The sequence below is a fragment of the Canis lupus genome, chromosome 11, assembly GCF_048164855.1.
Source record: "Canis lupus baileyi chromosome 11, mCanLup2.hap1, whole genome shotgun sequence".
Lineage (NCBI taxonomy): Eukaryota > Metazoa > Chordata > Mammalia > Carnivora > Canidae > Canis > Canis lupus.
Genome location: NC_132848.1, coordinates 11,900,825 through 11,921,839, shown reverse-complemented (window position 1 = coordinate 11,921,839; position 21,015 = coordinate 11,900,825). Strand labels below are relative to the sequence as shown.

The following is a 21,015-nucleotide window of genomic DNA, read 5'->3' as shown; positions in this document are numbered from 1 at the left end:
GGGGTCCTCTCTACCTGTAGGCAGGCTGGGGGGGGGCGTGCAGGGCAACCCTCAGCCAACAGGAAACTGGAGTCATATAAACGCTCCAGCTGTTTTTCAGGTAGAAGTTTCTAGAAGGCATTCTATAGACTTCTCAGAGGTCCGCCTGTATCGGTGACCTCGAACACACACCTTCATGTTAACTGGTCCTTTTTCCCTTGCTCCCCCTGCTTTCTCACTCCTGCCTCCTAGGATCCCCTCCCAAATAAACTGCCGTCACTCAATTCCTTGCTGCAGTCACTGCTTTGGGGGAGCTCAAACTAAGGTAGCAAATTTGCCTTCTCTACCTATCTCTCATTTGCCAACAAGTCCAGACATCTATAGTTCTCTCTCCATGCTCAAGGCTCTAGAGAAGAACATCCAGGAGATACGAACCTCAACCTCATAGTCTAGTTTCTAGTTTTCTTCCAGGGATCTGTGAAGTTTGCAAGCAGAAACAGAGCTTTTCCTCAGCTCCTTCAAAACCCCCATCATCCATCCCCACTTCAAAGGTCAACATCTAGAGCCCACCTTGTGGAAATTTAATGCGAAAGCAATTGCGCATTATAGGGAAAAATAATCAGGAATGTCTTCCAGCTGAGAGAATATGGGATACTGTAAGGAAGACATAGTCTTAAAATATGTAAATGACTTTGTAATGGACCTGAATGGACACACTGCCAAGTTTATAAATGATAAAAGGACAGGGATATGGTTGAGTGATAATTCGGCCGAGAGATAAAGTGTTTAAATGAGAGTTGGCAAGAATCACTTAAAGCGCTTTGGCTGGTAGGTTCTGAACATTCTTTATTAGAAATGACTATAGATTAAAGAGATATGAGACAAGTAAGTAATACAAAGCAGAAGAAATCCTTAAATCAAAATAGACATTTTAATAACTATGCTTTAAATAAATCCCCCGTCTGAAGTCTTCTAATGTTTAACAGCTGCAAATAAATATGACACCAGGAGAATCTAATCAAATAGTTTAATAATGCAGGAAACAAAAAGAGCAAAAGGGAAACTGAAACAACCCATTTTCAGTCCCTCCAGGATTTCAATTTCTCTCTTTGGCTCTCCCACCCAGCCTCCCAACACCCTACGGGTTGGGCAGCCTCCTGGTTGAGAGCTGTGGAGCCAGCCAGCCAGACTGGGTTTGAATCTCAGTTCTGTCCTGTTTCACCTCTGTGTGCCTGGGCAAGAAATTTAACCAGCCAAGCCTTAGTGATCATGTCCACAAAATGGGACCAAACTACCTGATAGGGTCGTTCCAAGAGTCAATTGGGCTCCAACCTGTGAAGACAGAGTCATTAGTGGATGAGGTATCAGCTATTGCTTTATGACTACCACGTTGCTCAAAAATAGTTCAAAAAAGAGGGACTAGAGGAAAAGAAAGAGAGAATGAAAGGCAGACAGAGAAGACAACGGATGAGAAGTGTGCCCTGAAGGCACTGAGTCTGCCATCCAAGTAGGGCCAATATTCGGGCAGAGCACCTTGGCAGGCTGACCAGCTGGCCTCAGTTTAAGTCAGTACCAATGCTCCAACGAGTTGATAAATTTTGACTATCATCCCTGCCTTGGCTCGCACATTATTCATCCATAAGATACAAAACTTTAGCATCCTTTAAGAAATCAATATGGTGACACGTATCAAGGGCTGTGAGATTGTTAAAGCTTTGCCCCGCTCATGGGAATTTATTCAAATACCAAGGAAGAATAAGCTACAGACCCACCGAGGCCTAGGGAGAGGTTATCTACGAAGGCAAAACACCACAAGCAGTGCTAACTTCCAGCAGTTATTGTCACTCCTGACATCAGTGAAAATCATGTAGCATTAAAATTATAATTGTGAAACTCAGAAACCCACAGGGAACGTGAGGTGCTTATAGTATAATAGTAAAAAAAAAAAAGGTAGCATAAAAATTGTGAATATATTCCAAGGGAACACATAAGTTACACATGGACGGGACGCACAGAATGTGCAAGGATAACCGTGTCCTTCCTTTGTTCAAAACTGTTTAGTATGTTTGTTATAATATTTTAACAATTAAAAAGGGGCTGGGATTTGGGCTTTCTCTTCCCCAAACCCCATGCTCAGAGGCAAGGAATAATATCTGCAGAGCACGGGCCAGAGTTCCTCTCCCAGAGACACTATTATCCCATTCGGGGGGCTTTTGTGCAAATGAGGAAAAGCAGCCCCTCTCATGAAAACCCTCCCTAGAATGCGGACTTTTCTTTCATACTGAGGTCTGTTCCGAGCCTCACCATCCTCCACTGGAGGCTAGTGAAATAGGCTTCTTCCAGGAATGTGTTGGCAGGATTACCAAGGGGTGGGGGGCGCTACCGCAGACCCAGAGATTAATTATTTTCGGCGGCCTGCAGGTGAGAATTAGGACGATGGTGGCTGAGTGAACAAACACGAGGGGGATAGAACTGAATTAGACGGTATAGAAGTCAGATCTGCCTCCCCTTGACACCAGCAAGTTGGGTACTTTCTAAGCATTCCTCTCCTGCCTACTGAAGATTATATTTAGACCAACCCAGGAAAGATTGCACCCGAGATCCCACAGAAAGCTGGTGATGTGAGTCCCAGATGTAGAAGGAAGCGAATTTGCCACCCCGGGCTGTCTGCACCTTCAGAGGCAGCGCCGTTCCAGGTCTCCGGCGAAGGGGTGAGGACAGGTGTCCCCGGGGCGGGGGGAGGCACCGGACCCGGGGTCCCGAGTCCACCGGTGAGGGCCTTGGTAGCGCTCTCTGCTCCACAGGCATCCAAGGGGCACAGCGTGGATCCCGGGCACCCAGCCCCCCCACCCCGGATGGCTGGTGTCTTTCCAGGGAGACCTCGAATGTGTAAACACGTCCAGGAGCACATCACACAGTTTCTGTCAAAGGGAGCTCTTCAACGCTCAGCAACCCGGGGTCAAGGACTGGGTCTTTGGAGCCATGCCCCCCCCCCCCCCAAATATCTGAACGACATGACCACTCAGGCGTCCTGAAGAGAAGCAGGAGAATGCAGCTGATGCTCCGGGTAAAGAACAAGCGAGAAAGTTCTTGCTCCCCTCCTTGGTGCCTCTACCCACCGGTCCCATCAGACTCTGCGGGCAGTTGACCTTGCCACAGGCGTGGAACCACTTTCACTAGAAGTTTGGATGGAATCGGTTTGGGACTGAGGCACACGGTTATGTGAGGTCCCTGGGCTCGGCGCACAGAGTCCTGCACCTCGAATGTTCTTTTCACATCCTCCTGCAGGGGTGTGTTGAGGCAATGACCCCACTGACCTGGCCCGGCAGCTGTGATTCCTCCCTGGTGACTTGAAGTTCATGCCCGACCAAGCCCCAGGAGGCCTGAGGCAGGGTGGCACTGCCCGGGGGTGGCACTACCCTCACTCCTGAAACCTATAATTCGGGATCTTGCAACTACAGGGCTTGCCTCGGGCCTGCTGGCCTCCAGCTTGTGGCTCCTGATGGCACAAGTACTCGCCAACAGGGAGAGCCTCCTGTGTGCCTGGACAGTCCGAGCAGACCTGCCCGGGGCCCCAGCGATCGGGCCACTGGGTGCTGGGACCGGGGGCCAGGCGACAGGGCCGTGGCCGGCAGCCCCAGGACACGCCTGCCAGGCCAGGCCGTGCTCTGCCCTTCGCACGCATGTGCTCTTAAGTTCTCTGGAACAGTTCCCCACTTCGTGCTGTGCTGGGGTAAACAGGAGGCCGTCATCGGGAAGGTACTAGTACAAATGTCACTGTGCACGTCACTGCCCCCAAAGCAACAGCAGCCTCCTCGAACGCCAAAGGATGTCGAGAAACGGGTGAGGAGGCGCTGGAGACAGAAGCCTAGCTTTTCTTTTCCTGGTCGTGCAGCAGACAGCTTCTCGTCCTGGCAGCCCTCCAGCTCCGCTTTCCCTTCTAGAAGTTCTAGGTCCTGGTGGCCTGCTCCCGGGAAGCACAGTCACAGCCTGCTTTGAAGAGGCCGGCCGTGGGTACAGCGCCCAGGGGAGCCCCGGGCAGGCTTCGCCCCGCTCGCTGCACTTTCTCAAAAGAGGGAGCCACCTTCTGAGACGTGCTGGTGGCTGGCAGTTCAACTTTCAGTGTGTCACCGCCTACGAGCCACAGGCTTTCAGCTGGGTGACCTCTGCCTAAGGCAGATCTGAGAAGGAGCTTCCAGAACGGCAACGTGTCCGCGATCCACTGGCTGGATCCACCCAGCTGGGGAAAGGTGTGCTAACATTAGTTAGAGCAAGCTGTGCCATCCTCTCCGCCTTGCCTTGGGCTTCCTCTGCCCCCGGAGGATGGCCACCCATGGTCACGGCCAACTCCCAACTCTCCAAGATTCAGATCATACCCTTCCATTCAACAAACAGGGGTTAAGCACCCGCTCTTGTGCCATCGCTCAACTCGGCCTCCCAGGAAAGATGACAGTTAAAGACTGTTGTGTGCACCTCTGGGGGCTCTATCTGTTAGGGGAGTAACTTCACTTGGATGGGGTTGGGGGATCACAGAAGGATATCACCTCCTCCCCCAGATCCTTCCTGGCTCTCCCAAAGCCGTCCTTGCTTATTTGCTCCCATGTCTTTCCAAAGGCACGTATCATCCCATCAGGCCACTGCATGGGATTTCCACGTGACGCCTCTCCCACACCTGCCATCCTGCCATTGCATCGAGGGGTCTTCAAGGTCATGGGTTATCTCAGTTACCTGGTGAAATGGCCAGTGAGTGAAATAAATTCTCTACAAAAGTAACTGTTGTCTACCCACCCCAAAGTGTGATCACTCCACTTAAACATCTTTGTTAGGGCCATCTCACAGGTGACCATGTATTTTACTCTTTGGAACGGGAACGTGTAGACGAGTGTGACTGAGCAGGTGAGCGAAGGCTCAGTTAGGTAGGTAGTAGGGGCGGGTGAACGGAGCCACTGACACGAGGGAAAGAGCAGGGAGTGCCTAGAGCGGCTGCTGAATGGGGGTGGGGGTGAGGGGGGCATGCCAGCTGCCAGCAAGGGCGAGGACAGAGGCCAAGGAAAGGCAGGTGTCACACAGGTACTTCTGAGTCATTCACGTCCCAACTACTAAAAATGTGTGAAAGTTATCTCAATGCCAGGGAGACGTGTGGAATCTTATTAACCTCTTTGCACACGTGCCAAACGCTACAGCTTGATAGTAATTAGCCAACCCAGGGCGGTAACGGAACAATCGGGTGAGAATGCCCTAGAACAGTGCTGCTCCGACATCAACGTGTCCGTTAGCTGAGTAGCCTGATAAAATTCAGATTCTGACGTAGAAGTCAGGCGAGGCAGAGAGTGTGTATTTGGAATAGGTTTCCAGCTTCTGTTGGTCCACGGTTCTCACGTTGAGCAGTCAGTTCTAAAAGATGAAGAAGGACAAGCTGTGAAGTCAACAAATGACACTATTACTCTTCTTTTTACATTTTCACTATTTATTGAAATTTTTCTGATAGTGGAATTAATACACAGTGTGATGGTAAATTTGGAAACCATGCAATGTGCAAAGAAAAAAAAAACAAACCCCGAGTCACCTTCAATCTCGTCATCCAGAGATAAGCTATACAGCTTATTTTGATGTTTCCGTCTCATCTCTTTTTTTCTGTTTTTACATCATACCCTCCTTACATTTTTTAATCTCAATTTTATTTTCTTTTGCAGTTGTGAGGGTAATATGCAGTTAGGTTATTTGAAAACATATTTTATAGGAAGCCACTCCACAAGTATTGTGAAGGGCTCCAGGCACTCTTCTAGGCACTCAGGGTACAGCAGTTGAAGAAAGAGTCCCTGCTCTTGTTTTATAGTGAGGGGAAACAATCTGATAATAAATAAGATTAAATGGATACAATTCTCAGTTTTTAAAAAAATTTTATTTATTTATTCATGAGAGACACAGAGAGAGAGAGGGGCAGAGACACAGGCAGCGGGAGAAGCAGGCTCCATGCAGGGAACCCAATGTGGGACTTGATCCCGGGTCTCCAGTATCAGGCCCTGGACCAAAGGCAGGCACAAAACCACCGAACTACCCGGGCTGCCCAACAATTCTCATTTTAAATGACTGCATTATATTTTATGTTACAGCTGGTCACAATATAGTTAACCTCTTTCAGAGATGTAATTTCCTTTCTTTTACTAGTGTGTGTGTGTGTGTGTGTGTGTGTGTGTGTGTGTGATATACTATATATAGTATCCTAGTATCCTGATTTCCTTCAGGTAAATTCTTTTTAAGTGGAATTTCTGAGTCACTGAGTATGTGCAATTTTTAAGTTTTTAATACATGTTGCCAAGTGGAACCCCGGCAATGTTGCACCACATACACCCCTACCAGCAATCAGGAGGGTGCCCAAAAAGCTTCGCCACATCTTTTCCAGTATTTGTTGTTACTTATTTTATATTTGTCATGTTATTTAAATTCCCCTTATACCTATGAGGTTAAGCATTTTCACATGTGCATAAGCCATTTGCTGTTTTCTTTTGGTCAGGTATCTTTTCCCTTTGCCCACTTTGGCTCCGAGGTATTGCTCTTTTCTCCTTATTAATTTGTAACTGTTCTTTATATATTAAAGATATTAACCCTTTGCTCTACATTTTGTAAATGTTTTTCTATTTATTATTTATCTTTTTATTTTGTTTCTGTTTTTTAAGAAAACATGTTATTTAGAAGTATGTTGCTTGATCTCCACATTTTAGGATTTTCCAGTTATCTTTGTTATTGATTTCTAATTTAATTCTGTGGTCTTAGAGCAGGCATTGCATGATTTATATTCCTTTAGACTTGTCAAGGTGTGTTTTATGGCCCAGAATGTCATCTATCTTGGTGAGTGTTCCATGTGAACTTGGGAAGAATGTGTATTTTGCTGTTGTTGGATGAAGTAGTCTATAAACGCCCATTATATCCAGTTGATTGATGGTGCTGTTGAGTTCAACTAAGTCCTTGCTGATTTTTTGCTGGCTAGATCTGTCCATTTCTGAGAGAGGGTTGTTGAAGTCTTCAACTGTGTTAAAGGATTCCCATATCTCTCCTTGCAGTTCTATCATTCTATCAGGTTTCGCCTCACATTATTTGACACTCATTGGTTAGGCCCCTACTTCTTGGATAATTGACCCCTTCATTATATGTAATTCCCTCCTTTGTCCATGATAACTTTCCATGCTTTGAAATCTATATGAAATTAATATTTCTACTTTTGCTTTCCTTCAATTAGCAATTGCATGATATAGTTTTCTCCAACCACTTGCTTTTAATATATTGGTGCCTTTATAGTCAAAGTGGGTTTCTTATAAAAATATGCGGTTGACTTGTTTTTTATTTTTTTTATTTTTTTTATTTTTTTTAATTTATTTTTTATTGCTGTTCAATTTACTAACATACAGAATAACCCCCAGTGCCCGTCACCCATTCACTCCCACCCCCCGCCCTCCTCCCCTTCTACCACCCCTAGTTCGTTTCCCAGAGTTAGCAGTCTTTACGTTCTGTCTCCCTTTCTGATATTTCCCACACATTTCTTCTCCCTTCCCTTCTATTCCCTTTCACTATTATTTATATTCCCCAAATGAATGAGAACATATAATGTTTGTCCTTCTCCGACTGACTTACTTCACTCAGCATAATACCCTCCAGTTCCATCCACGTTGAAGCAAATGGTGGGTATTTGTCATTTCTAATAGCTGAGTAATATTCCATTGTATACATAAACCACATCTTCTTTATCCATTCATCTTTCGTTGGACACCGAGGCTCCTTACACAGTTTGGCTATCGTGGCCATTGCTGCTATAAACATCGGGGTGCAGGTGTCCCGGCGTTTCATTGCATTTGTATCTTTGGGGTCAATCCCCAACAGTGCAATTGCTGGGTCGTAGGGCAGGTATATTTTTAACTGTTTGAGGAACCTCCACACAGTTTTCCAGAGTGGCTGCACCAGTTCACATTCCCACCAACAGTGTAAGAGGGTTCCCTTTTCTCCGCATCCTCTCCAACATTTGTTGTTTCCTGCCTTGTTAATTTGCCCCATTCTCGCTGGTGTGAGGTGGTATCTCGTTGTGGTTTTGATTTGTATTTCCCTGATGGCAAGTGATGCAGAGCATTTTCTCATGTGCATGTTGGCCATGTCTATGTCTTCCTCTGTGAGATTTCTGTTCATGTCTTTTGCCCATTTCATGATTGGATTGTTTGTTTCTTTGGTGTTGAGTTTAATAAGTTCTTTATAGATCTTGGAAACTAGCCCTTTATCTGATATGTCATTTGCAAATGTCTTCTCCCATTCTGTAGGTTGTCTTTGAGTTTTGTTGACTGTATCCTTTGCTGTGCAAAAGCTTCTTATCTTGATGAAGTCCCAATAGTTCATTCTTGCTTTTGTTTCTTTTGCCTTCGTGGATGTATCTTGCAAGAAGTTACTAAGGCCGAGTTCAAAAAGGGTGTTGCCTGTGTTCTTCTCTAGGATTTTGATGGAATCTTGTCTCACATTTAGATCTTTCATCCATTTTGAGTTTATCTTTGTGTATGGTGAAAGAGAGTGGTCTAGTTTCATTCTTCTGCATGTGGATGTCCAATTTTCCCAGCACCATTTATTGAAGAGACTGTCTTTCTTCCAATGGATAGTCTTTCCTCCTTTATTGAATATTAGTTGACCATAAAGTTCAGGGTCCACTTCTGGATTCTCTATTCTGTTCCACTGATCTATGTGTCTGTTTTTGTGCCAGTACCACACTGTCTTGATGACCACAGCTTTGTAGTACAACCTGAAATCTGGCATTGTGATGCCCACAGCAAATATCATTCTCAATGGGGAAGCACTGGGAGCCTTTCCCCTAAGATCAGGAACAAGACAGGGATGTCCACTCTCACCACTGCTGTTCAACATAGTACTGGAAGTCCTAGCCTCAGCAATCAGACAACAAAAAGACATTAAAGGCATTCAAATTGGCAAAGAAGAAGTCAAACTCTCCCTCTTCGCCGATGACATGATACTCTACATAGAAAACCCAAAAGTCTCCACCCCAAGATTGCTAGAACTCATACAGCAATTCGGTAGCGTGGCAGGATACAAAATCAATGCCCAGAAGTCAGTGGCATTTCTATACACTAACAATGAGACTGAAGAAAGAGAAATTAAGGAGTCAATCCCATTTACAATTGCACCCAAAAGCATAAGATACCTAGGAATAAACCTAACCAAAGATGTAAAGGATCTATACCCTCAAAACTATAGAACACTTCTGAAAGAAATTGAGGAAGACACAAAGAGATGGAAAAATATTCCATGCTCATGGATTGGCAGAATTAATATTGTGAAAATGTCAATGTTACCCAGGACTTGTTTTTTAATTCACTCTGACGATCTCTGTTGGTGTATTTAGGTCATTGATGTTCAAAGTGATTATTGAGGGCAGCCCGGGTCGCTCAGCAGTTTAGCACCTGCCTTCAGCCCAGGGCATGATCCTGGAGACCCAGGATCGAGTCCCACATCGGGCTCCCTGCATGGAGCCTGCTTCTGCCTCTCTCTCTCTCTCTCTCTCTCTCTCTCTCTCTGTGTCTGTCATGAATAAATAAATAAAATCTAAAAAAAAATCCTCTATTAAAAAAACAAAGTGATTATTGATACAGTAAGATTAACATACACCCTACTTGTTACTGTTTTCTGCTTCTCTGTTTTGTTCCTATTTTTGTCTTCCATTCTTTTTTTGCCTTTGTGGTTCTAACTGAGCATTTCATAAGATTCCATTTTCCCTCTTTTCTTAGAATATCAGTTATATTTTTACCTCTTTTAGTGGTTGCCTTAGAACTTACAATACATACTTAACAACTAATCCAAGTCCACTTTCAAATAACACTATGCCACTTCATGGATAGTATAAACACCTTATCATAACAAAATAATCCTAATTCTTCCCTTCTGTCCCTTGTATCTTTGTTGTCATTCATTTTACTTATGTATAAGTATGCATATATATATATACATATGTATGCTTGAATATATGAGCATACACAATAGAATACATTGTTGCTATTATTTCAAATAAACTGTTATCTGTTAGACCAATTAAAAATTAGAAAAATAAGTGTTTTATTTACCTTCACTTATTTCTTCTTATTGTCCTGCCTTTCTTTATGTAGATCTGAGTTTCTGGCCTATATTATTTTCCTTCTCTCTAAACAACTTCTTTTAACACTTATTGCAAGTAGTAACAAATTCCCTCAATTTTTGTTTGTCTGAGAAAGTATTTCTCCTTCAATTTTGAAGGACAATTTCATGGGGTACCGAATTCTAGGTTAGTGGGGTTTTTCTTTCTCTTAAAGAAATACTCTTTTAAATACTTCACTCTCTTTTTGTTTTCATGGTTTCTAAGTAGAAGTCAGCATAACTCTTGTTCCTCTATAGGTAAGGTGTTAGTTTTTTCTTGATTCCTTCAAGATTTTTTTTTATCTTTTATTTTCTGTACTTTGAAAATGATATGTCTAGGCGTTGGATTATTTTTGCTTCGTTTTGTTTTTTTTTTTTTTTTTTTCTTGGCATTTATATTGTTTGGTGTCCTCTGAGTTTCTTGGATCTATGGTTTGGTGTCTGACTTTAGTTGAAGAGTAATTCTCAAGTCATCGTTTCAAATATTTCTCCTGTTCCTTTCTTTTTTTCCCCTTGTGGTATTCTCATTATGCATATGTTACATCTTTTGTAGTTGTCCCATAGTCCTTGGATATTCTGGTGTGTTTTTTTTGTTTGTTTTTTTCAGGCTCTTCTCTTTGCTTTTCAGTTCTGGAGGTTTCTACTGAGATATCCTGAAGTATAGAGATTCTTCCCTCAGCTGTGTGCAATCTACTAATAAGCCCATCAAAGGAATTCTTTATTTCTGTTAGAGTGTTTTTGATCTCTAGCATTTCTTTTTGGTTCTTCCTTAAAATTCCCATCTCGCTGCTTACATTGCCCATCTGTTCTTGCATGCTGTCTACTTTATCCATTAGTGCTCCTGGCATATTAATCATAGTTATTTTAAATAATTCCAACACCCCTGACATGTCTGGTTCTGATGTCTCCTCTGTCTCTTCAAAGTGTGTTTTTTTGCTTTTTGGTATGCCTTGTAATTTTTTCTTCATAGCTGGACATGATAGACTGGGTAAATTGAACTGCTATAAATAGGGGGCGTGGGATGGGAAGAGAAGCATTCTATGGTCCTATGATTAGATCTCAGTCTTTTAGTGAGTGTATGCTTATAGACTGTGAACTTCACAAGTGTTCCTCAGTTTTTTCTCTTCATCAGGTGCGACAGGATGGCTAGATTGGGCTGAAGTTGGGTATTTTCCTTCCCCTACGTGGAAGGTTGGGGCCAGCTGGAATGTGGTGTTTCTCTTCTCCTGGGGTTAATTAGATTCTAACAATATTCCAACAGGTTCAGAATTGGCTAACTTGTTTCTGCTGAGGGAAGGCCTTATTAAGAAGAATGGAGTGCTCTAGCAGTATTTTAAAATGGCTCGTTTCTCCTCAGCCTGATGGAAGCACATCAAAGGTTTTTTTTTATATTTACTGTGAGAATTGGTCAATCTCCTAGAGGTAAATCCCACAAAACAGTGGGGGCCCCCTCTATGATGGGATCTCCCTAGAGTTTTTGATTCTCAGAGTTGCCTACACTGGGCCTCCAAAAATTTATCAGTTTAAGTGTTCATACCCTGGCTCTGCTTCCCATGGCGTTTCCATCATGATTCTCCACTCTGGTAAGCCACAGCTCCCTGTTTTAGCCTGTTTGTTTTTCTAATCTTGGGGGCAGCAGTTTGCCCTGTGTCCTCCCCTTTCTTAGGAATCCAAGGAGAGTCATTGACTTTTCAGTTAGTTCAGATTTGTACTTGTTTGGGTTGAGTGGCAACTTCCAAGCTACTTATATGTGGGACCAGGAACTGGAAATCTGTTTCTGTTTTTTAAAAGCCTATATACCTTGTGAATTTTTAGGTAAATCCTAGCTATTAATCTTGTCCACTGCGAATTTGGTGTTTATTTTTATATTTGGAATAGCCTTGCCCACAGCAAGGTGGGAAAAATACAGATCCATGTTTCTAGTTCTGTAAAAGCGTCTTATATTATCGGTATATGGGAAGCTTAGAAGACAGTGTCGCAAAGACATTCTCCTCTCCTGTGACATGGTTTTTTAAACATTGGTTGTGCAATGGGTTTCTTATTAGAGAACCAGGAACAGGGAAACACTGAAAGTTGACATGTTTCAGGATAGTAAGAGGCGTTGAGAGGCCAGCTGCCCTTTGTTCCATGCATGCTTCTCCACAGGAGGGATATGATGGGGTCTTTCATCTATGCTTGGTATATGGTAGACGGAGTAATACTCTCCCACAACGTGCATATCCTAATCCCCGAAACCTGTGACTATGTTACCTTCCATGGAAAAGTACTTTGCAAATGAGATTAAGTTGAGGAACTTGAAATCGATCCCCCTCCCCCCGCCCCAGGGCCCAAAGCAATCACAAAGGTCCTTTAAAAGGGGAGACAAATGGAATATTACTCAGCCATTAGAAACGACAAATACCCACCATTTGCTTCAATGTGGATGGAACTGGAGGGTATTATGCTGAGTGAAGTAAGTCAATCGGAGAAGGACAAACATTGTATGTTCCCATTCATTTGGGGAATATAAATAATAGTAAAAGGGAATATAAGGGAAGGGAGAAGAAATGTGTGGGAAATATCAGAAAGGGAGACAGAACATAAAGACTCCTAACTCTGGGAAACGAACTAGGGGTTGTGGAAGGGGAGGAGGGCGGGGGGTGGGGGTGAATGGGTGACGGGCACTGAGGGGGGCACTTGACGGGATGAGCACTGGGTGTTATTCTGTATGTTGGTAAATTGAACACCAATAAAAAATAAATTTATTATAAAAAAAATAAAAAGGGAGACAAAGAGAATCAGAAAAGGCAATGAACAATATAAGCAGAGGTCGGAGAGAAAGAAAGAGAGTCTGCTAACTTTCAACATAGAGGAAGGGGCCAAGAGCCAAGAAATGCAGGTGACTTTTTAGGGACTGGAGAAGTCAAGGAAGTGGATTCTCCACTAGAGCTTCCAAAAGGAATGCAGCTATGCCAATACCTTGGTTTTAGGGCTTCGAACCTTCATAACTGTAAAATAATAAACCTGTGTTGTTTAGGCCATTAAGTTTGTAGTAATTTGTCACAGTAGCAATAGGAAATTAATATAGGATTGTCAGAGTACAGGTCAAGTACAGGCCCAAGCCCCGCAGTGGTTTCCGAATACCGTTGCTTCCTAGCCCCTGTCCAATTTAGTTGGCTACTGCCAGGATAGTAGAATGGATTTCACCAACATTGCATGGTCTTAGAACACTGGTATCTTACCCAGAAAGAGCTGGTTGGAGTCAGGTGCCTCAGAGTAAAAGGGCAGGACCTTGAGGCTTTTGGTTCTTGCCCTTGAATTAGCCCAGAACATTCCTATAAGTCATCAGAATATTTCATTCTGATTGGTTTCTGACAGAGACAAAAATTTCTCACCTTTTAGGATTCCCGTGAGGATGCAGTGAGTTAGTACATACCCGTGTGCCCCTTAAACCATTGCCTGGTACCTTTTAATGTTTTTAGTAGGTGTTAGCTGTTATTTGTGTCAGAGTTCTCCAGAGAAACAGAACCAATAAGATGGGTGTGTATATTCTGTATGGAGGTTTATTTTTAGAGAGTGACACAGTTGTGGAGTCTGACAAATCTGAGATCTGCAGGGCAGGCCAACAGGCTGGAGATCTAGGGAGTAATATTTTTTTAAAGATTTTATTTATTAATGAAAGACACAGAGGGAGGCAGAGACCTAGAGGGAGCAGGCTCCTTGCAGGGAGCCCCACATGAGACTCAATCCTAGGACCCCAGGATCATGCCCTGAGCCGAAGGCAGACGCTCAACCACTGAGTCACCCAGGCATCTCTAGGGAGTAATTAATGAAGTCTGGAATTCAAAGGCAGTCTGGAAGCAGAATTTGTCCTCCCTTGGGGACTTCAGGCTTTTTCTTTTATGGCCTTCCAATGATTGGAAGGTGTCCATCCACAGTATGGAGGGCAATCTGCTTTATTCAAAGGCTATGGATTTAAAAGTTAATCACATCTCAAAAAAATCCTCACAGCAACATCTAAACTGCTATTTAACCAAGCCTCTCAGTGCCATAGCCTAGCCAAGGTGACATAGAAAATTAGCCATCATGTGGTTATTTGTTTCCTATCTTATTTCAGTGGCTAAGACTTCCAGTAAAATATCAAATGGTAAAAGCAATACTGGGCATCCTTGTCCTATTTCCAGTTCTAACAAGAATGCTATATGAGGTCTTCATTTGCTATCTCAACTAAGTACAACTAAGAAACTATTCTCTAACCCCACTTTAGTATATTTTTAATCCTAAATGGGTACCATCTGCTAAGATGATTATATAATTTTTCTCTTTTGACTTATTGAAATGATGTTTTATTTATAGATTTCCTATTAATAAACCATTCCTTGCATTCCTATGGCAAATCTTGGTCAGACTGTAGTCTTTTCAGATGCTGCTGAGTGCGATTTCTTTGTATTTCAGTTCATTTTCGACTTGTATTCCCAAGTCCTTGTCAGTTGTCTGAATGGTTTTATTTTTATTTTTTATTTTTTTTTATTTTTTTTTATTTTTTTATTTTTTATTTTTTTTTGGTTTTATTTTTAATGGTTTGAGGTGGAGGGTCTGTTTGGGTGATCTTTGTTAAAATTTGGTGTTTTCGTTGTTCTCTCTTCATAAAGTGGGTTGGTAAGGGTTCCATGTTTCTCTGTGCCATGTAGCCATTCATAAAACACAGGACTAAATGTGTTCTTGTGGCAAGATACATAGATTATCTCATAACAAAAGTAATTTAGTTCCCCCCCACCTGGCAAATTCCTTTCCGTTGACTCTGTATTAACATATTAATTCAATATTACATTAAACATCAATTTAATATTTTTCAATGTAAATTTCCCTTACAAAAACATGACCTTTTTTTTTTTTTTTTTTTTTTTTTTTTTTTTTAAACTGTCTTTTGGATCACCTACATTCTGGAATTCTCTATAAACCTCCCAACTTAAAAAAAAAAAAAAAATCCCTAGTAAGAATAGCCAGCTGTTATTCAAGAGGGGTGGCCATCCAAACCCTGGTCTCCTTGTGAATCATCCTACTTTAGGAGTCAATCCTATATTCTTTGACAAATGGTAATTTTCCTCTTCAAAAGCATCACTGTGTGGAGCTTCTCCTACACTGAGACCAGCATAGGCTGACTCGTTTTACACTTCATGTGGTTTCCTACAAAACAAACTCAAACAAACAAAAGTATAAAATACGTGTGGCCATTCCTGGCTTTTAAAAAAAGCCAAGGTTTGGCCTGGGTGGTCTTAGTATCATGCAGAACTCGAGGCTTTTCTTTAGGGGACTCGGCTGCCACTGAGAGGTCTGGGTGACTTTTGTTTAAAAGTGAAGCCAGCAGTTGGAACAGTAAATTCTGATTCAGAATTTAAAAGCCAGCCCTGCCACCCTGCATGCTGCCCTCTTCCCAGCAGATGGCTCAGATGATGATCTCCAGCGAGGCCAAGAGCCAACTGCAACATTGGTCCAATATTCACTGAGGCCAGGCTTTATACTTAAGCTGCTTTATATTTAACTCTTATTTGCTTTCTGGTGATGCATTTTTTTAACTAGTCACACAACTGAAAATTGTTTTCACAAACCGGCATCATTCAAACAGTGTCCTGGGGCACACTAGGGAGGTCAGTGGGTGTTCGAAGAGGGGGAAAAAAGATTCTCCAAATAAACTTGGGACACGCTGGGTTAAACAAAACTCTACTGACTTGGCTGCACAACTCCACAGAGTCATGAGTACACTGATATTTTCTGTGACCTCTGAAACTTTTCTCCTGCAGTACACCTAATAACATTTCCAAGGACGCTGTTACTGGGCTGAATATATTTTGAGGAATATTATCCTGAGTAATTACAGTTGTTATCATCTACACTGAATGCTTACTAGATACTAAGTACCGTGTTGGGGATTGTACATGGCATATCTCACTTAACCCTTACAACATCCCTAGGAGATGGGCATTATTCTATTCATTGCACAGTGGTGTCCTGGTTAAGTAGTTGGCCCACAGTGATGGTACCAGTGCATCACAAACCCTAATTTGCATCCAGGTCTGTCTGATTCCAAAGTCTATGTGCTTAACTGGTAAGCTACATTTGTCTTTGCGCTACTACTCTTTGAAATAGCCGCCTCATAAATTACTATATTGCATTACATTAGCATTTGCTTTCTCTCATACTCTGAGAACTAGCCTCATCCTCATGCCCTGAGAGCCAGCCTGGCAGATCCTTGGGTCAGTGAGCACCTTCCCACCATGCTGCAGCCACTCAACCGATGAGCGCTGCATCAAGCCTATTGGGAATGTACGGTGGTTTCTGCCTCTGTCTGACATTAATGTGTGTCAAGAGGTGTATAAACGATGTCACCAGGCCTTCTACAAAGAAACACCCAAGGACACCAAGTTGGATATTAAAGTTTGATAGCATCTTCAAGGACATAGTAGAGGAAAGAGAGGGTAAAGCTTAGTGGGTAATTAGGGGTTGGTGGAAATTCTTTGGCAAATGAAGAGCACCACACCGCTGTGGTCTGGGAGGAGTGACCAGCCATTGTGTGAAGCTCTGGCTGGAGGCTTGCCCATAACCTCAGGATTTAAAGAGGAGAGAAAAGTGAATGCCAAAAACTTGCTGGAAACACCTCTCTGCAGGAATCATTCCATGCACTGCCATGATTGCTCCCATTTAAAGATCCCATCCCTGGTGCTAATGGGATAGCCTTGTGCTGCCTCTTTTAATAGCTTCCATATTTCTCTATCCAGTGGCCAGCCTTCTTCCACACTGCCCTACACGGTCTTCCCCACACAGAGGTAAAAAATTTACAATGATATAATTTTATATATCAAAGAACTACTCTGTGAGGGCCATGGCAACATGTTCTATGGGAAGAATGCCCAGTTTAGAAATCTCCTATCTCAGGAAATCTGGGGGTGAAAATTGCTAGACTTGGAATATGTAGCTTAAGGGAACCCTCCTCCTACAATCTTCACTCTTAAGGTGTCTCCTCACCTTCCCTATTAAAAAAGGTGAGGTCTTTTCCACACATAGGAGTTAGCGATTGTTATGTAATAAGCCACCCCTACTGCTAGTGGCTTAAAATTGCTCGTACTTGTCACATAGGACGAGTCTACAGATTGGTTGGGGAGTTCTGCCTGGGGCTTGACTTAACTGATCTTAGCTTGGCATACACAGGCATCTGTGGTTGGTTGGTTAATCAGGGGGCTGGCTGGTCTAGGACGGCCTGAGCTAGGAACACTCCCCTCTGCTCTCTCTACCTCATCCTCCAGCAGGCTAGCCTGGGTTCATTCTCATGGTAATTATAGGGGTTGAGAAGAGGAAAAAAGCAAACTCCCACATATAAGAAGTTTTTAAGCCTCCGGTTGTGGTACATTTGCTAACATTCCATGGGCTAAAGCAAGTCTTAGGATGAGCTCAAGCGGAATGGAAGGAAAGAGCAAAGCCATAGGGGGAAGGCCAGGGTAGGCACTCTGGTACATCAAATGGATCTCTTGACTTGAATTCAAATCATATGCTAATAGAATGATAAAAGTGGCTAGGTATATAGCAAAGAACTATATTAACCTTGGCCCTACGGCGACTCACAATTCTAGAATTAACCTAAGATCTAATTCAGACCCAATTCAGAATACTGGATTGACCTCTTTGTATAACTTTGACAACTGACAGAGATCAGGACATGCCACCCCAAAATATACCATTTTGGTGTAAGTATTATTTTAAACTGAAGACATTTTAAATTCAACAGAGACAGAAAGGCAGCTTTGTGGTGCTTTCCTTATCTGACTAAAAGCAGAAATTCCTGGGAAATCAGTCTACCATAAATTCCCTTGTTGGGGTGGTTCTGTTCCCAGGACAGAGACCAAGAGTAAACCTAATGTAAATCCTCTCTCCAGGGCAATTTTATGGCCTTGAAACACATGAAAACACACATACCACTATAGACAAGCATCACAAACTTCTGTATCTCCTTTTCTCCTAAAATTTCATTTCATTCCTTAAAAAAATTTCCCTGTAGAAGCCTTTTCTCCCCTCTCTTTCCCCTACTAATTTAGGCATATAAGCCCTAAATCTACCCACCTCTTTAAGTAACTCATCATTGAGCACTCCTGCATATATGTATCTAGATGTGTAAATAATAGATGTGTATTAGATGTGTAAATAAATGTTTTCCTCTGTTAATCTGCCTTTGGTCAATTTAATTTGTAGGACTCAGTCACTCAACATAAGCAGGTACAAGAAAAGTTTCCCTCTCCCATACAGTACCAATTCTATGACCCACCCAGGTCAGGAACCATACCCTAAAAATTCCTTGCTATTTAAACTGCTTAAATTGGAGTCTTCTGTTGTTCATAGCTAATAATATCCTTTTTTTTTTTTTGGAAGATTTTATTTATTCATGAGAAACACACGTAGAAAGGCAAAGACACAGGCTGAGGGGAGAAGCGGGCTTCCTGTGAGAAGCCTGATGCAGGACTCAATACAAGGATTCACAATCCTGGGATCACAACCAGAGCCAAAGGCAGACACTCAACCACTGAGCTATCCAGATGCCCTTAATAATATCCTATCTAATTGGATATTGTGTTGGAATTGCCTGTTGAACAGCTGAAGGGAGATATCAAGGAAACAAATGCACGTGTGAATCTATATTTGAAAATAGACATAAGGGTAGGAGATAGAAATTTGGAGGTCCTAGGCACGTAGATGTCATTTAGAGCCATGTGACTAGATGAAATCCCATTGGAAGGAATGGAAAAAGAGCAGAGAAAATAGCTCAGAACTGAGTCTTGGGGAACTCTAACATTTAGAGTTTGAGTAGGGGGCAAAGAGACTCAGTAACCAAGGAGGTAGGAGGAGATCAGAATGGTTGATACAGAAGCTCAAGGGGAAAGAAAGGATCTTGAGTAAAGCGGACTTGGATTATGTTGAACCCTTGTGAGAAGTCCTGCTCTAAAGTCTTTCTGCATCTACAGAATTTCATCTCTTCTAGAACCCACACCCTTGCCCTCTATGCTCCAAGTTACTGGACTTCCTTTTCTTCTGTCTCCCATCTCCCAGCCATGCTCTCCTTACCTCTGTGGCTTCACCTGTGATTAAACCTCCACATAAAACATGCCCCCTCTTTACCTCTCCTCTCCAACTCCTGCTGCTCTTCTGGGTCTCCGCTCAGATGCCACTGCTCTGGATCTGGCCTCAGGTCTCCTGCAAGATGCTTCCAAAGAGCGGGGATCCCTGGGTGGCGCAGCAGTTTGGCGCCTGCCTTTGGCCCAGGGCGCGATCCTGGAGACCCGGGATCGAATCCCACATCGGGCTCCTGGTGCATGGAGCCTGCTTCTCCCTCTGCCTGTGTCTCTGCCTCTCTCTCTCTCTGTGACTATCATAAATTAAAAAAAAAAAAAAAAAATTTAAAAAAAGATGCTTCCAAAGAGCTCCACGCTTCCCCTGTTGAGTTAGTCTGCTTGGGCTGCCTTAACAATACTACAGATGAGGAGGCTGAAGCAACAGAAGTTTATTTTCTCCCAGTTCTGGAGGCTATCCATCTGATATCAAGGTGCTATCACTGCTGGTTTCCAGTTAGGACTCTCTCCTTGGCTTACAGGTGGCTGGCTGCCTTCTCACCATGTCCTTGCATGGCCTTTCCTCTGTGTGTGTGTGGAGGTTGCTCTGCTGCCCCCCTTCTTAGGAGGACATCAGTCCTGCAGGGTTAGGGCCCTACTCTTAAGTCTTCATTCAACTTCAATCACCTCCTTAAAGGACTTAGCTCAAAAAAACAGTCAATTGGGCTTTAAGACTTCCACATGAAAATTGGTGGGACACGATTCAGTTGCTAACACTCCTCAAACATGTATTGGAAGACAATGTCTCTCTTCTCTATTTGACTATAAGTGCTGTGAGGCCAAGTCCAGGCAATGTGTACGGTAGGTATTCTATTCTCTCCACATAGCACAGTGCCTCATGGTGCTAGAAATATTTATGGACCGAATGAATGAGCTCAGGGATGAGGGGTCTTCATCTTCTATGCCATCTGGCTACCCCACAGAGCTAGCCAACGCTGCACCCTAGCTGGGAATGCTCCTACCACGAGTGTCCCATTTTCCATGCTCCACAAAATCTCACCCATTTGGAATAAATGGAGGGAAGCCTCGTGTGAATTAGGGGGAAATTATAGAATTTTAAAAGAAGTTTTGGCATTCTCAAGTAAGCTCAAAAAAACAAAAACTTCATATCTGAAGTTCTCCTTTGCAACGCATTCACTAATCTTTTGCCTTCAAACAAATGATGTTGAAATGGTTTAAAATGTGATGAAGAAGCTCTTTCTTCAATAAATGAAGCAATCCTCCTGAAAGAGGTCTTTTGATCCCTTTATTTGGTAAATTCTACTTCTACCATACAGATAGGCTAGAAGTAAACTGAATCCGGCCTCGAGGAAAAGAGGGAAAAAAAAAAAAAAGTTCCCAGCTGAGAATTCCGAAGGTCTCCACATGTTAGGAGAGCTAAAAATGATGAGAAAAGGGGGTTGCAGAGAGGCTCAGAACTGCAGTGTTTCAAAACTCTTTTGCTATATAAAGTCAAAGTAGTGAGTTTGATTTATAGATATTAGGATACTATCTTTAGAAATAGGAAGTCAGCAGTGGTATATATATTCTTCTTCTCCCTTGAAGATTACACACACACACACATTTTTTTTTTTTTTTTGAAGATTCAAAGATGATTTGGGAGCATAGAAACTGGCTTTTTTTAGGCTATTTCATTTCTAGGTTTTCCAAAACTCTAAAATATGTTAGGGGCAGGGAAGGAAAAAAAAGTCTCTCAACAAGTTCCCAATGGTTCACTGGTGTTTAACCCTTCACGTGTGCCTTTTTCCTT

At 42.9% G+C, this 21,015-nt stretch overlaps 1 long non-coding RNA gene across 1 annotated transcript in view; it reads right to left on the bottom strand.

Annotated features, from left to right (window-relative positions):
- Positions 1-3,852: 3,852 nt before the first annotated feature.
- The window catches only part of LOC140642501 (uncharacterized), a 62,491-nt gene continuing 45,328 nt past the window's right edge, over positions 3,853-21,015 (bottom strand). The window contains exon 3 of the long non-coding RNA XR_012038918.1: positions 3,853-5,373. This is a non-coding gene — a long non-coding RNA (uncharacterized lncRNA). The remainder of the gene's footprint in view (positions 5,374-21,015) is intronic.